Source organism: Anolis sagrei, chromosome 5, assembly GCF_037176765.1.
Source record: "Anolis sagrei isolate rAnoSag1 chromosome 5, rAnoSag1.mat, whole genome shotgun sequence".
Classification (NCBI taxonomy): domain Eukaryota; kingdom Metazoa; phylum Chordata; class Lepidosauria; order Squamata; family Dactyloidae; genus Anolis; species Anolis sagrei.
The window spans coordinates 84,007,784-84,022,269 of record NC_090025.1 but is presented as its reverse complement, the minus strand read 5'-3'; the positions used below and the strand labels follow the sequence as shown (position 1 = coordinate 84,022,269).

The 14,486-nt window shown below is 38.5% G+C and overlaps 1 protein-coding gene across 3 annotated transcripts in view; it reads right to left on the bottom strand.

The window, feature by feature from the left end:
* SRPK2 (SRSF protein kinase 2) overlaps positions 1-14,486 on the bottom strand; it is a 138,154-nt gene that overhangs the window by 108,754 nt on the left and 14,914 nt on the right. The gene's annotated exons all lie outside the window — the stretch shown is intronic.

Sequence of the window (14,486 nt, the reverse complement as noted above, 5' to 3'; positions counted from 1 at the left end):
TCTGTGAAGAACACACTTCTTGTTTGAGTGTGAGGAGGCAGAAAGGATGTAATGATTCAGATGAGCAAAAATGTCCTGCATTCACTCAGAAATTCTCAAGACTAAGATTTCTCCACTTTTGATTAACTAGTTATCCATTTATTGTTGTGGTGGACCAGTAAATAAAATGATATTAAAACTTTATTTATATTTAACCCTATCTCCCCAGAGACCACGGCCCTCTAACTAAAAGAAATGTCTCTTTATTAACCTATAACAAAGAAGACATTTGAGTGTGACTGTAGCATATATGTTGGCATATATATGCCAGAAATACAGCTTAATGGTGTAACATTAGAAAATGCTGACCATTTCCGCTACCTTGGCAGCCAGCTCACCATAAAAGTCAACATTACCGCCTGATCTCTACGAGTGCAGCTTTCTTCTGAATGAAACAGAAAGTGTTTGAGGATCGTGACATCCGTAGGGATACCAAGGTGCTTGTTTATAAAGCTATTGTCCTCCCAATCCTGCTATACGCCTGCGAGACGTGGACAGTCTACAGACGTCACATGCAACTCCTAGAACGATTCCATCAGCGCTGCTTCCGAAAAATCCTGCAAATCTCTTGGGAAGACAAGCAGACAAATGTTTGTTGTTGTTCATTTGTTCAGTCGTCTCCGACTCTTCGTGACCTCACGGACCAGTCCACGCCAGAGCTCCCTGTCGGCCGTCACCACCCCCAGCTCCTTCAAGGTCAGTCCAGTCACTTCAAGGATGCCATCCATCCATCTTGCCCTTGGTCGGCCCCTCTTCCTTTTGCCTTCCACTTTCCCCAGCATAATTGTCTTCTCTAGGCTTTGCTGTCTCCTCATGATGTGGCCAAAGTACTTCAACTTTGTCTCTAGTATCCTTCCCTCCAATGAGCAATCGGGCTTTATTTCCTGGAGGATGGACTGGTTGGATCTTCTCACAGTCCAAGGCACTCTCAGGACAAATGTTAGCGTGCTGGAAGAAGCAAAGACCACCAGCACTGAAGCGATGGTCCTCCGCCATCAACTCCACTGGACCTGCCACATTGTCCAGATGCCCGACCATCGTCTCCCAAAGCAGTTGCTCTACTATGAACTCTAGAATGGAAAACAGAATGTTGGAGGACAGGAAAAGAGATTTAAAGATGGGCTCAAAGTCAACCTTAAAAACTCTGGCATAGACACGGAAAACTGGGAATCCCTGGTCCTTGAGCGCTCCAGTTGAAGGTCAGCTGTGACCAGCAGTGCTGTAGAATTTGAAGAGGCACAAATGGAGGGCGAAAGAGAGAAACATGCGAAGAGGAAGGCGTGTCAAGCCAACCCCGACCAGAACCGCCTTCCACCTGGTAACCGATGCCCTCACTGTGGGAGAAGATGCAGATGAAGAACAGGGCTCCACAGTCACCTATGGACCCACTGCCAGGACACTACACTTGGAGGACCATCATCCTCGGACTACAAGTGATCACCTAAATAAGTAAGTATATGTTGGTGGATGTGAAGAGGAAAAAAGAGGTGCAGATATGTGATGCTCTTCACTAAAGTTGTAAAACGGGAGCCTATGTTTAGGGATAGCCTTCCCAAACTGACAGTTCCTAGCTATTAGACTGACTGATACCATTCCCAGGCAATAATGATACTTGGGCTGTGAAATCGATGTGGGAAATTCTAGCTTGTGGGAAGGCAACTTTATAAGGACAAAAAATCAATGACAAAATGTGATCCCTTAAAGTCAACAGTGACAAGTTGCATGCCAGTCTGTAAATTCACAAGTCTGATCCAACACTAACATGCTAAATGATGAACAATCCTGATTATTCGTGTTTACAGTACTGAATTAACTTCCTGTTTTCTAACCTTTAATATTATGTGGAACTCCTTGCCCAAGGATATTAGATCGGCCCCCTCCCTCTTGACCTTTCAGAAAAGATTAAAGACCTGGCTTTTTGAGCAAGCATTTGGAACTTCAGTGTGACCAGATAAACTCAAAACACGGAATGGCGAAGATGATGTAAACGGATGAGGAATTTGAACCAGAAGACATTGGTTTTATAGATTTATATAGTTTTTATTCTTTCTATGGTTTTATATGTATTATGGTGTAATTTAATTGCTTTTAACTGAAATATGTATGTATTTATATACAGCATCTAATTGTACTGGTTCTCTACGCCGCCCTGAGTTGCCTTCAGGCTGAAATGGGCGGGATAAACAAATAAATAAATTATCAAATCCATTTACAAACTTAATATTCCAGCCTCTGAGACAAGAGCAGGAAGAAATCAGAGACTGCAGCTGTCATATTATTGTTTTCATAGCTTAACTATGGGTGCCCAACTCATAACGAAAGACCTATAGCTCTAAGTCTGTCAGGGTTAAAAGAACATGTGTTGTTATTGCTGCATTATGGAAAAACACTACAGCACCAATGAAGCCTGTTTTGCAGCTCTCCCTCTAATGCATAGTAGGGATAGATAAATAAACTACAAGGAAATAAATGACAAGCCAAAGGAGTCAGCACATACCAATTTCCCTTTCCCAGGTCTGTCTCCATTGCCATGGAAGAAGTATTTGAAATGAGGTAGAAAAGATAGGAACCAACAAAACACTACTGAAGGACGAAGGGGGATAGATCAGTGGTTAAGCATCTATCCCCTATTAAATCTACAAAAACTACACTTGGCACAAAGCAAGACACGAATAATAGCAATATTGTTGAAGGCTTTCATGGCCGGAATCACTGGGTTGCTGTAGGTTTTTTCGGGTTTTGTATTTTAATTATTCTGTAGCCCACCTCGAGACATGATTAGAGGTGGGTAAGAAATGAAATAATAATAATAATAATTATTATTATTATTATTATTATTATTATTATTATTATTAGAAACACCACAAGATGAGTCCACAGCAAATACTCTACTGGCTGTTGTATTGGATCACATGTCAGACACTTCCCAAGTGTCTAGGACTGTGTGATGTATCGGCGAATAATGCGTGCAGATCCCAGTAGGGTGACCTTTTGCAGCTGGCAGAGGGTAATCTTGTCAGCACCGATTGTATTTAAATGCAGGCCAAGGTCTTTAAGTACTGCACCCAGTGTGCCGATCACCACTGGGACCACCTTTACTTGCTTGTGCCACAGTTTTTGCAGTTTGATCTTTAAATCCTCATATTGTGTCATCTTTTCCAGTTGTTTCTCTTCAATCCTGCTGTCACCTGGGATTGCAATATCGACAATCCATACTTTGTTTTTTAACATGATCATGAGGTCAGGAATATTGTGCTCCAAAACTCTGTCTGTCTGAATCCGGAAGTCCCAGTGTAGCTTGATGTGTTCATTTTCTGTAACTTTTTCCGGCTTGTGAATCCCACCAGTTCTTTGTCGCAGGCAGATGGTATTTGTGGCACAAGTTCCAGTTAATCATCTGAGCAACGGTGTTATGCCTCTGCTTGTAGTCTGTCTTCGTGATCTTCTTGCAGCAGCTGAGGATGTGATCTATCGTTTCATCTGCTTCCTCGCAGATTCTACATGTGGGATCTGTTGTCGACTTTTCAATTCTGGCTTTGGTGGCATTGGTTCTAATGGCTTGTTCTTGGGTGGCCAGAATCAGGTCCTTCATCTCCTTTTTCAAAGTTCCATTTGTGAGCCACAACCATGTTTTTTCTTTGTCAATTTGGCTCTAAATTTTTGCCAGAAACTGTCCATGGAATGCCTTATTATTATTATTATTATTATTATTATTAAACTGCTTTAAACTCAGACTGAACTGTTCATCCAGTTGTTCTCAGAAATGGAAAGAAAGCATACGAGAAGAAAAATCTAGAAGAGTAAAGTTAAACCACTGCAATATGTGCTCAGGTTAATGCAATATAGAGACATTTATGTAATTCATGAGTTCTTAAAATGACTTATAGTTTAATACCAATCTGCTGCAAACAAAGTCACACACTAGAAACAAACCATAAAACAAGGAGCCTGCAGCACAAAATTCATAAATATCTAGGCAGTTGCTCACTATACGTTAAATTATTTAACTATATATCATTACTGCAAAGAGCAACATTTTCCACCTTGGGGAAGTGATGGCAGTAAAATTATCCCTAGCCAAACTTTTTCAGACTATTAATCTATTTTCACAAGTGCATTTCCTGCTACTGCCTTGTTTTGTTTCTTTTTTTTTTCAAATAAAGCAAACATACTAAAGGCGAATTAACCATTTATTTCCACTCTCCTGTTTCTTCTGCATATGCTACTATTACAAACACGCAAAACTGAATGAAATGAGGTACTATGATATTCTGGGAAACAAAGATCATCTTGAAATATGAGCTCTTTTTTACTGCAAGAGTACATAAAGAATATGACCAAATTTAGCACTTCTTCTTTAACAGGTGACATGCATTCATATTAATCTGATAAAATAATATAATCGGAGAGCGCACCAAAGAAAAGACTAAGCAATGATCTCAAGAAAATGCAAAAAGTTAATGGCAAATCCAAAAACAAACAATACTTACCAGATTTTGATAACAGTTTGAACTATGTGGAAAGAACTATTCCTTTCTTAATTAGAAGGGACCATAAGCATAGCATAGCAGCTGTCAGATCATCATAGCCATCAAACCACAGCGTTTAGCATAGGAAATTGTTTTATAAACCACTGAGAAGATTAAAGAAAGGATGGCTCACAAGTGGCTGTACATCACATCACTTCTGCTCTTATGGGAGAACATATAAATAATATCCTCTCTTTGTGTTCATCCGTTTGCCTATTACATGGATCCTCAGTCTGACTCTGCAAATCATTTATTGGTATATATTTTTAATAATGTGATAAAAGGAATAAAAGGGTTTCAGCAACTGATCTAGATACTTCATTCATGCTTACAAGTAACTACGCAAGCGACAAGCGACACTCACATAAACAGAATAAAGAATTAAAATATCCAAAACATTACATTGAATCTTTTTGAAGAACTAGTATGCACACATTTGAAATAACTAGTTATGTTAATAACATATAAGATATATACATAAGGATAATAAATAACATATAAGATATATACATAAGGATAATAAGACTTCCAAAGAAGTTGGAACTATTTAATTCCTATTTTTGAAGCAACATACTTCTATAAACATAAATAAAATAAACATAAATACTGTTATTACCTAAGACCATATCAAGGAATGAAGAGCTATTTTGCCGATCTGCCATGATCCCTGGAGTCTGAGAAGTAAGTGGACTTCCATACTGTTGGGTGCGTCCTTCTCCACATCCATTTCTTCCTTCTATCTTCCTCCCCCTTTCCATGTATCTATCTTCTCACTAATATGTAATCATGTGTGTTCTTCCATATGAATCTTGTGCATCCTGTCTGACCTGTTACTCACAATCATCTTTGTTCACTGAAGATATTGTGACATCACAACATGTCATGATCTTAAGGATGTAGGGGTCCACAAGTAAACTTTTTGCCTTCACGCAGCTGTTCCCCCCATAAATCTTACAATTTATGTGAAATCCAGCATCATATTAATTTTGCTTTGTCTAGCTCTATTTTTTCTTGTCATGTTCTAATATCCCTTATTTGAAGAAAATGTCTCTTAAAAGGCTATTTACAAGTCCAAAAGTTTCACTATTGAACAATCCAGTGAATGGAGATTTTTTTTCTTGCTACAGACCTGCTCTGCCTTCACCATTCATTGCTCAATAACTCTTGAGAAAAGATACTGGAGGCTTAAGGTCAGATATTTTAATGTTCTCTTTGTGTTAGGTATAACAAAATTTGCAAATAAAAAAGGTGTAATGTCATGTTTCCAGATTTGTAATAAGAGAAACAAAACAGAATATACTGCCTTGGAGGGGAGGGGGGTCTCCTTCTCTGGAGATTTTTAAGCAAAGGCTGGATGGCCATCTGTTGGGTGTGTTTGATTGGATGTTCCTGCATGGCAGGGGGTTGGGTTGGATGGCTCTTGTGGTCTATTCCATCTATACGATTCTATACAACCACCACCATCCACATGTGGTGAACACATGTGGGGCAGTCCATAGACCAAAAGGAAGGATACGAGAGTAAACAACCTTTCTTCCCACTGTGAATCACACAAATCCTCTGTGAAATTAGTAGATTGCTATCTGGAACTAAGAATCCTTCAAGTCTAGAATGGCAAACCAATTGCTCAGCTGCATCAGGGGAAAGATGTTGAGCATAACCATCCAGAAACATCTGGGTTGGATGTAGAAATTCATGCCTCTTAGATCCAAAACTAGGGCACAACAAATTTTGAGCACACTGAAGTAACATGACATAGACAGTGTAGATCCAGCCAGTTTCAATGTACTTGCCGCCATATAATCCAGTTTCTGATTCCAGATTATCTGCTTTGAACTGGATTATATAGTAGTGTAGACTTTATATAATTTGGGATCATATACTGAATTATATGGCAGTGTAGGTCCATCCTGAGAACCTAGCATTGGGAATGGGCACCACTGTCATGGCCCTCTCCTAGACAAAGGAAGTACTTAGAGTGCCCATTCCTATAAGAACCTTTATCCCACAGGAGGCACAGCTATGAAGGATACTAAAGAGGCAATAAATCAATAAAGACTCCAGCTCCAAAATAGGGAGGGGGGAAATTCCAGGGCCTGCCAGCAGGTCCACACAGAGACCTGTCAGTCCTGGGAAATACTCCCCCACCATCCTCACATCTTCCTCTGAAGTGGATCAAGATGGAGGGCGGACAGGGGGCATCCAGTGGAAGTTGGTTAAAAAAAAATCTGAGATGTGCTCGACCTCATATGTGCACATGTGAATATCTTAACGTACACACAAGCAGATTTCACTAAATTGTTAGCTCAAACTCTGTTCAATATGATAAAGATCAAAAGAAAGGAATGCTTGCAGAGAGTTATAATTTCTTTCTCATTCTGCATCCCTTTAACCATTTGTATGTCCATGTTTCAGGCTTTTAAAGCGCATACATGAGATGGAGCAGTCCACACAGGGGGAAAGGAAGGAAAACATGTGTTCTGCATGACTCCAGAGAGCAGTAATGCAAAGGCGTGCATTTTGGGGGTGCACCTTTTTAACATGTGTTTTTCAACTATTAACCCGATTCTGACTGCACTTTGTTGAAACGTCATGTAGCCACCGCCACCTCTTTTATCAGTTACTTCTGGGATTTAGCAATGTGTAGAATGGCCCACAGAAGTACCAACAGCAGAGAAATTGGAAGTACAAGTCCTGATCCAGCTGAGAAAACCATCTAACAACAAGACAAATTACAGAAATCAAACATAGTCCAAAGTGAGTCGAGCCAAGAATAAGTCCAAAGTTCAAATAAATACTCAGAAGGCACCTAATTTAATGCTGCACCTCTGGCAATGAAAAGGTACGGAAGGAAGTACAAGGATATAACATGCACTTCAAGGCCCAAGAGCAAAACTTAGTTTCATTTTAAAACCAGCAAAACCATATTGTTCCCTCTCTGCTATTCATTTCTACCCTCCTTTATTGGCAGAATATATCAGCTTGTCTGTAGTGATGTACTAGCTGAGTCTATTCAGTCAAAATGTCATCAAAATCCACCCATACATGAAGCTCTTCAGCTGATAAAAATGAAATTCTGTGTTACAAATTAGTGGTACTTTTTGTTATCTGGCTTTTAAAAAGAAGCAAATGTTTTAAAAGCAAATAGAGATAGTGCAGGACACAGAATTTCTCGATATGATTTAAAATACATTTCAAAACATACAGCTTTGTAAATAAAAAGTATATTCAAGAAACCGTTTTTTGTTAATGCTGGTTGTTTCTCTCTCCCCCCCCCCCTTTTGCCCATTTTAAGTTTTGTTGATGTTGGTTGTTTCTCTCTTTTTTCACTTTTTGCCCATTTTAAGTTTTACAGTCTTTCAGTTAATCTCATATCTGAGTCATCAAACCGGTCCTTCAGCATAATAACACTGGTAATACCCAACCTCCTTTGTAGTTCAAAGAAAAGAGAAAAAAAACTGGAAATATCTGGGGAGAAACATATGCTTTGTTTCTATCTTAGTGAAGTATTTCCTCTTTCACTGTAGGGTCAGGAAATGAAGATCAAAACAAATTATTTTCTAAAGAAAAAAAGCATTTACTTTTCAATAATAAGAGCTCACAGATTTGAATAGGCGATAATATGTAGTACAAAACAAAGGTACTGCAAATCAGTACTTGAGGAAAGTAAGATTTCTAAATAAAATATTAATTCCATATTTCAATTCTTGTTTATGTACTAGACCTGATATTACTCTTGTGTGTTTGTGTGCATTCATTGGCTTATACAGTCTGTAGCAGTAGTTCTCCAATTTCCTAACGTCATGACCCCTTAATACAGTTCCTCATGTTGTGGTGACCCCCAACCCTAAAATTATTTTCATTGCTACTTCATAACTGTAATTTTGCTACTGTTATGAATCATAATGTAAATATAGGATATACAGGATGTATTTTCATTCACTGGACCAAATTTGACACAACTAACAGACACACCCAAATTTGAATACTGGTGGGGTTGGAGAGACTGATTTTGTCATTTGGGAGTTGTAGTTGCTGGGATTTATAGTTCACCTACCATCAAAGAGTATTATGAACTCCATCAATAATGGAATTGAACCAAACTTGGCACGCAGCACTCCCATGACCAACAGAAAATACTGGAAGGGTTTGGTGGGCATTGACCTTGAGTTTTGGAATTGTAGTTCACTTACATCCAGAGAGCACTGCAGACTCAAACAATGATGGATCTGGACCAAACTTGGCACTAATGCTCAATATGCCCAAATGTGAACACTGGTGCAGTTTGGGGAAAGTAGACCTTGACATATGGGAATTGTAGTTGCTGGGATTTATATTTCACCGACAATCAAAGAGCATTCTGAGCCCCACCAATGATAGAATTGGGCCAAATTTCCCACAGAGAACCCCCATGACCAACAGAAAATACAGTGTTTTCTAATGGTCTTTGACAACCCCACTGACACCCCCTCGCGATCCTCCTGGGGTCCCAACCCCCAGGTTGAGAAACTCTGGTCTATAGAGATTTCTTGAATTTCATAGGGTTTTCTTAGGCAAGAAATACTCCAGCTGTGGTTTTACCAGTTCCTTCCTCTGAAATATAGCCTGCAGTAACTGGTGTTCCCATTCAAGTACCAATCGGACCTGCCACTGTTTTGCTTCCAAGGACAAATGCGATCTGGTGACTTTAGGAGATTTAGGCTATTTAAGGTATACTAAGAGTCCAAGGAAAATATAAATGTTTTCATTTGGTCTTTTGGATTGTGTGTTCCACCGCGACACAGAGGTTTATTTCACATTCTCCCCATCCCCAGTTCATCATGTATTATCATGTAATTGGCAAGGAAATATGTGAATACCTTAAAGGTGCCAGATTTAAAATGAAAAACCCAGTAGCTTGAATTAGACAAGAAAGCAATTGCCACTAAACATAAGACAATATAGTAGAGATGAAGAAACACCACAGAAGTCCAAAACTGCTTTCTGGTGGTCCAACAAGCTAAACAGGAAAACTAAACTTAAAACTCCACCAGCAAAAAATCAGTAGTATAGTTTGCTGCCTAATAAAATAGCAAACAACTAAAAAACTGAAGCATTTGACCAGTAAAGTCAAATATCTTTTAAATTACCTGTCAAGCAGAAACAATGGTTTGTAAGCTTTTCAAAGGCCATCCCCAGTCTACTTGTATCTGCAACATCTCTGTCACTGTTACTCTAATATTTAGTTACACATTTGTGGTTTCCCATCTTAATTTAAAATACACAATCATGAACTAAAATCACTCTATAATTAATTTAAATATATTTCATACTAAATTAATTTTAATCCTAAAATCAACTGCAATGAATACAACAATATTTAATGCATTAAAATGATTAGTCTTTTCAAAAAAAATTAATTCTTAGTGGCTTTGGCTCATATTATTTCTTAATTATATTTTTATTCTAATAGCATTAATATGCTTATATCCTTGTACTAAAACAAATTTATATTTTTACTTGATTTGTAACTATCTTTCCAGATTATCGGTTTTATTTTCTAGTAAGCACTGCTCATTTCTTCTTAGGTCAAATAGCTTAAAAGGTCAACCAAAAAGAAAACAAACAAAAAAACTAGACCTCCCCCACAAAACCTGTCCACACCAGGGTAATTGTTGCAAGTGTGCCGTTTGTATTTAGAAAACAATTCCCTCTTTCATGCGTGCTTTATACATTGCATACTCAAGAGTCACTAAACAGTCAGATCTGTTTATGCAGAAAATGGACAAACCAAAAATGTAGTCAATCCACTAGCATTACAATAAAATATGTTTTCTGTAAAAAAAACACACACAACTTTTTCTTTCCATTCCTTTCATTCCACATAGACACAGCAAATCAAGATATGGTATTGAACTGAATGATATATTTTCTCGCTGAATCTATGTTCGCAACAATACTTTTATTTACTATCTGATTCATTTCATACCAGACTGAGCCACAGCGAAGCGTGGCCGGGTTTAGCTAGTAAATACATAAATAAGCTGTTAAAAGATTACACATAGACTAAAAATCATAATCGAGAAGCCATTCCAATCACATTGCCATTCACTTCATAGCTGTATATAGCCCCACACTACTCTCCAAATGCTTGGTTCCACAGCCAGGTTTTAACTTGCTTTCTAAAGGATAGCAGGGAGGGGACCCATCTCACTGGGGAGTTCCACAGCCGAGGCCACCACTGAGAAGGCCCTGTCCCTCACCCCCATCAGAATTGATTTTTGACTAAAATTTATAGATTTATACATGAGAATATGGTGTGTGTGTGTGTGTGATGGTATTCTCAGTATCAGAAATGGATAGGCAAACTGTAGTCCTCCACATAATGGTAACAACAACAACAACTTTATTTTTATACTCTGCCACCATCTCCCCTAGGGGGCTCGGGGCAGCTTACAAAGGGACAAGCTCAAAGATTACAGATAAAACAAACACAATAAAATAAAATCAACAACAGCAATCAAATAAAAATAAATAACAATCACAAAGCAATATCATAAAAACAATATCATGGCTGAAACAAAAATCAAAGCTGGGTTTGGGGGCTCAAAATAAGTGCAATGGTTCCCAAATAGAGCCGAGGGAAAGTGCAAAAATTCAAAAGGGATGGGCTAGAAGGGTAATACCCTTAGCCATAAGGTGTCGATAGTTCAAAGCTATTATTATTGTTATTATTATTATTATTAATAATAATAATAATAATAATAATAATGGTTTTCATCCTGCTTTCTCTCAATACTGGGATTCTAAACATCTTACAAAAAACTAAAACAATGCAGTTAAAAGTACTTTCAAAGAAACCATATATATGTGTGTAAGTGTGAGGGTGGGTGGGTGTGAAGTGTATGCACATATGTATGTAATAATAATAATAATTTATTTATTTGACCAGTCATATGACCATTTCAAAATAGAACACAAGTAAAAAAAAACAAGGCAAAAAAGAGGACATACACACATGTATGTATGAAGTTATGGTTAGAAACAATTTAAAACAAATCCAAAAAAGGCAAAATATAAAAAATGTATTTAAAGGCCTTTGAAAAGTATTCTGAAAAGACTGCTGGAATAAAAAGGTTTTCACTTGTCCACTGAAGAATTAGAAAGAGATGGGTCATCCCAGCCTCCCAAGGGAGGGGGCTTCTCAGCCTTTGAGCAATCACCAAGAAGGCCCTTTCTCATGTTCCCATCAAACTCAAAAATGACTGCTGGGATCTGGGATCTAACAACATCTTTAGGGCAAATGTTGCCCACTTCTAGTTCAGGTGCAGTGTACTGTTCCATTATTCAGGTGGAGGCCACAAGGGGCACTAGAGAGAGAGATGGACAGTCCATTTTATGAGGGTGGAGGGTTACTTGAAGGAGGAAAACCATTTCCCCATTTTCCTGTTATTCCCCCACCCATGTCCCCGTTGTGGAAACAATCCTCGTTTATTAAATGAGAAGTGGGGAGGGGGAATAACCAGCGAAAATGGGGGGGAGGGCTCTCCTTCAACTACCCCCGTAAAATTTACTATCCTTCTCTCTCTAGCACCTCCATGTGGTCTCCGCTCAGATAATGGAACAATGGAACAGTCATGTAGTGTTACATTAGATCAAGTACTCTGCATAGCAGTGAGGACTGGCCTGGATGGCCCTTGTGATCTCTTCCAACTCTATGATGCTATGATAAAGACCAAACCCCTCTACCATCTTAGTCAACTTGATTTTGCCATGGAGTTTGCAAGGATTAAAACTTAACTCAAAATTCCTTTATTGCTCATTTTAAACCACTTTTACCAGTTCAGTTAAGGAGACTTCTTTTTCAGTGGCTTTCAAGTTAAGAGATTGCCACCTAGTGGTTTGTTTGGCATTCACTACATAAATAAACATGGAAGCACCTATTTACAAACAGTTCTTATTCTAATAACACATATACAGGCAGTCCTCAAATGGGGGTGAGACACAGAAAGTGAGAGAAATCTACCCCTAGGAGGGGAAATTCAGTCCTTAAAGAGTTATTATGGGAAAAAGTTATCTCCACTGAAGCTTTCTCACCAATCCTTGTTTCCACAACAAGCTATTTTTTTTTCCAAAATCCAATTATCACAGGGACAGAAAGTGAGGCGAAAGCTTCTGAACACAGGCAGACAGCAAAACAAACACACAGAGATGTCAACCCTTCCCTATGCTATCATGTCTGGAGTTAAACTTTAAAATGTACCTGTTCTGACTTACACACAAATTCAACTTAAGAACAAATCTACAGATCCTATCTTGTTCGTAACATGGTAACTGAAAACAAACTTCATCTGAAAACAAACTTCAGTGCTTGTGCCTTGCCATTCAGAAATGAAATCATGCCAACCTCAGAAATTAAGCAGTAATTTCTACATATTCAGGGAAACTACCGTATTTCATCATCCTTGCATAATAGTCGCACCCCCCTTTTGGTGAAGGCAAAATGGGACTTTTGCCCTTCTTTGTATAATAGCCTTTCCCCCATATTTTTTTGGGGGGGGGAGTGAACCTTTAGTTCACTTGCTCGGGAGAGTCAAGCTCTCCAATGCCTGGGAATTCACTCCCTTGCCCGCTTGCCCTCTTTCCCTTTTGGTAAGAGTAGGTAAAGACTTTGAGACTTTGAGGGCATATGCCCTCAATTGACTATTATGCAGTGAAGGAAGTCCCTCAAATGGGTCTTTTTTCACCATTGAATAGTCACCATCGCATTATAGTTGCATTCCCTCCCCCAAAAAATATGGGGGGAGTGCAATTATGCGAAGAAATATGGTACCTAACATAAAAGGTGAGAAATTATTTTTCAAAATGCAAGTAATAGCCCAACAAAGACAAAACAATATTTTGAAACACAGAGTTTCAAAGTTTTGGATATTCAAAAGTGCTATCTAATAGCAGCCAGATGCATTATTCCTATTCATCACGATAAACCCAAAATCACTGTATGAGATGCCTGATATATCAAAACTACAACTCATGCCAAAAGGTTAAAGGCTAGACATTCTCTTTTAAGCCATGCAATTCTCAAAAGCATCTCTAAATTAAGACATTTTTCCCCAGGACATGAGTATTGGATTTTACAAAACGACAAGACATCAGGTGAGAAGAGGTATATTTTTATTTGTGCTACTCACAGCTGTGCTTGTCAAAAAGCATAGCATAACTGCAGGGAAAACTTTTTGCCTTTGCTCTAGAACATATAATTGTCACCCAAATTAGGGACTAAAGCAAAGGTATAAAACTGCCCACAGGGAAAGGTTGTTTTTCAACTTCATACTTTCCTTGCCTATAACAACACAACAGAGTGATTAAAGCGATGTCATATCCCTCCTGGTTTTATTTTTCAACTGAAAAACAATCAGGCTTTTTTTATGAGGAGGGCTGAAAACTAGTGAGGACCACATTAACCAAAATTGCCACATTTTTTGTAATAGCTTGAGTAATTTCAAATATTCAAGGATACGTCTGTTCTCACATTTTTAAAGTGGGGAGCTTTGTGGTATTGAGGAGACTGAGTTGCAAAAAGAGCAATGGAGCAACATGCAACTCACAGGGCACACTTTTCCCCCTCTGCTCCGAATAATGTTTACAAATTCATACAACAGGGACAAAGAAAGACCAAGCTTCTGTCTTGGAAACAAGAAGGACTAGAAATATTTCTATACTTAAGTGTATCTCTACAACCCCCAGAACAAAGATGAACTGCGAAGTCATCTTTAGCAGCAGGTATGTACTTCCAGAAGTTTGGAGCTCGAGGATGCTCCTCAATTTTCTGTATGGGCCAGGGACAAAGGCTCCCTCTACACTGCCATATAGTCCAGATTATCAAAGCAGATAATCCACATTATCTGATTTAAACTGGATTATATGAGTCTACACTGC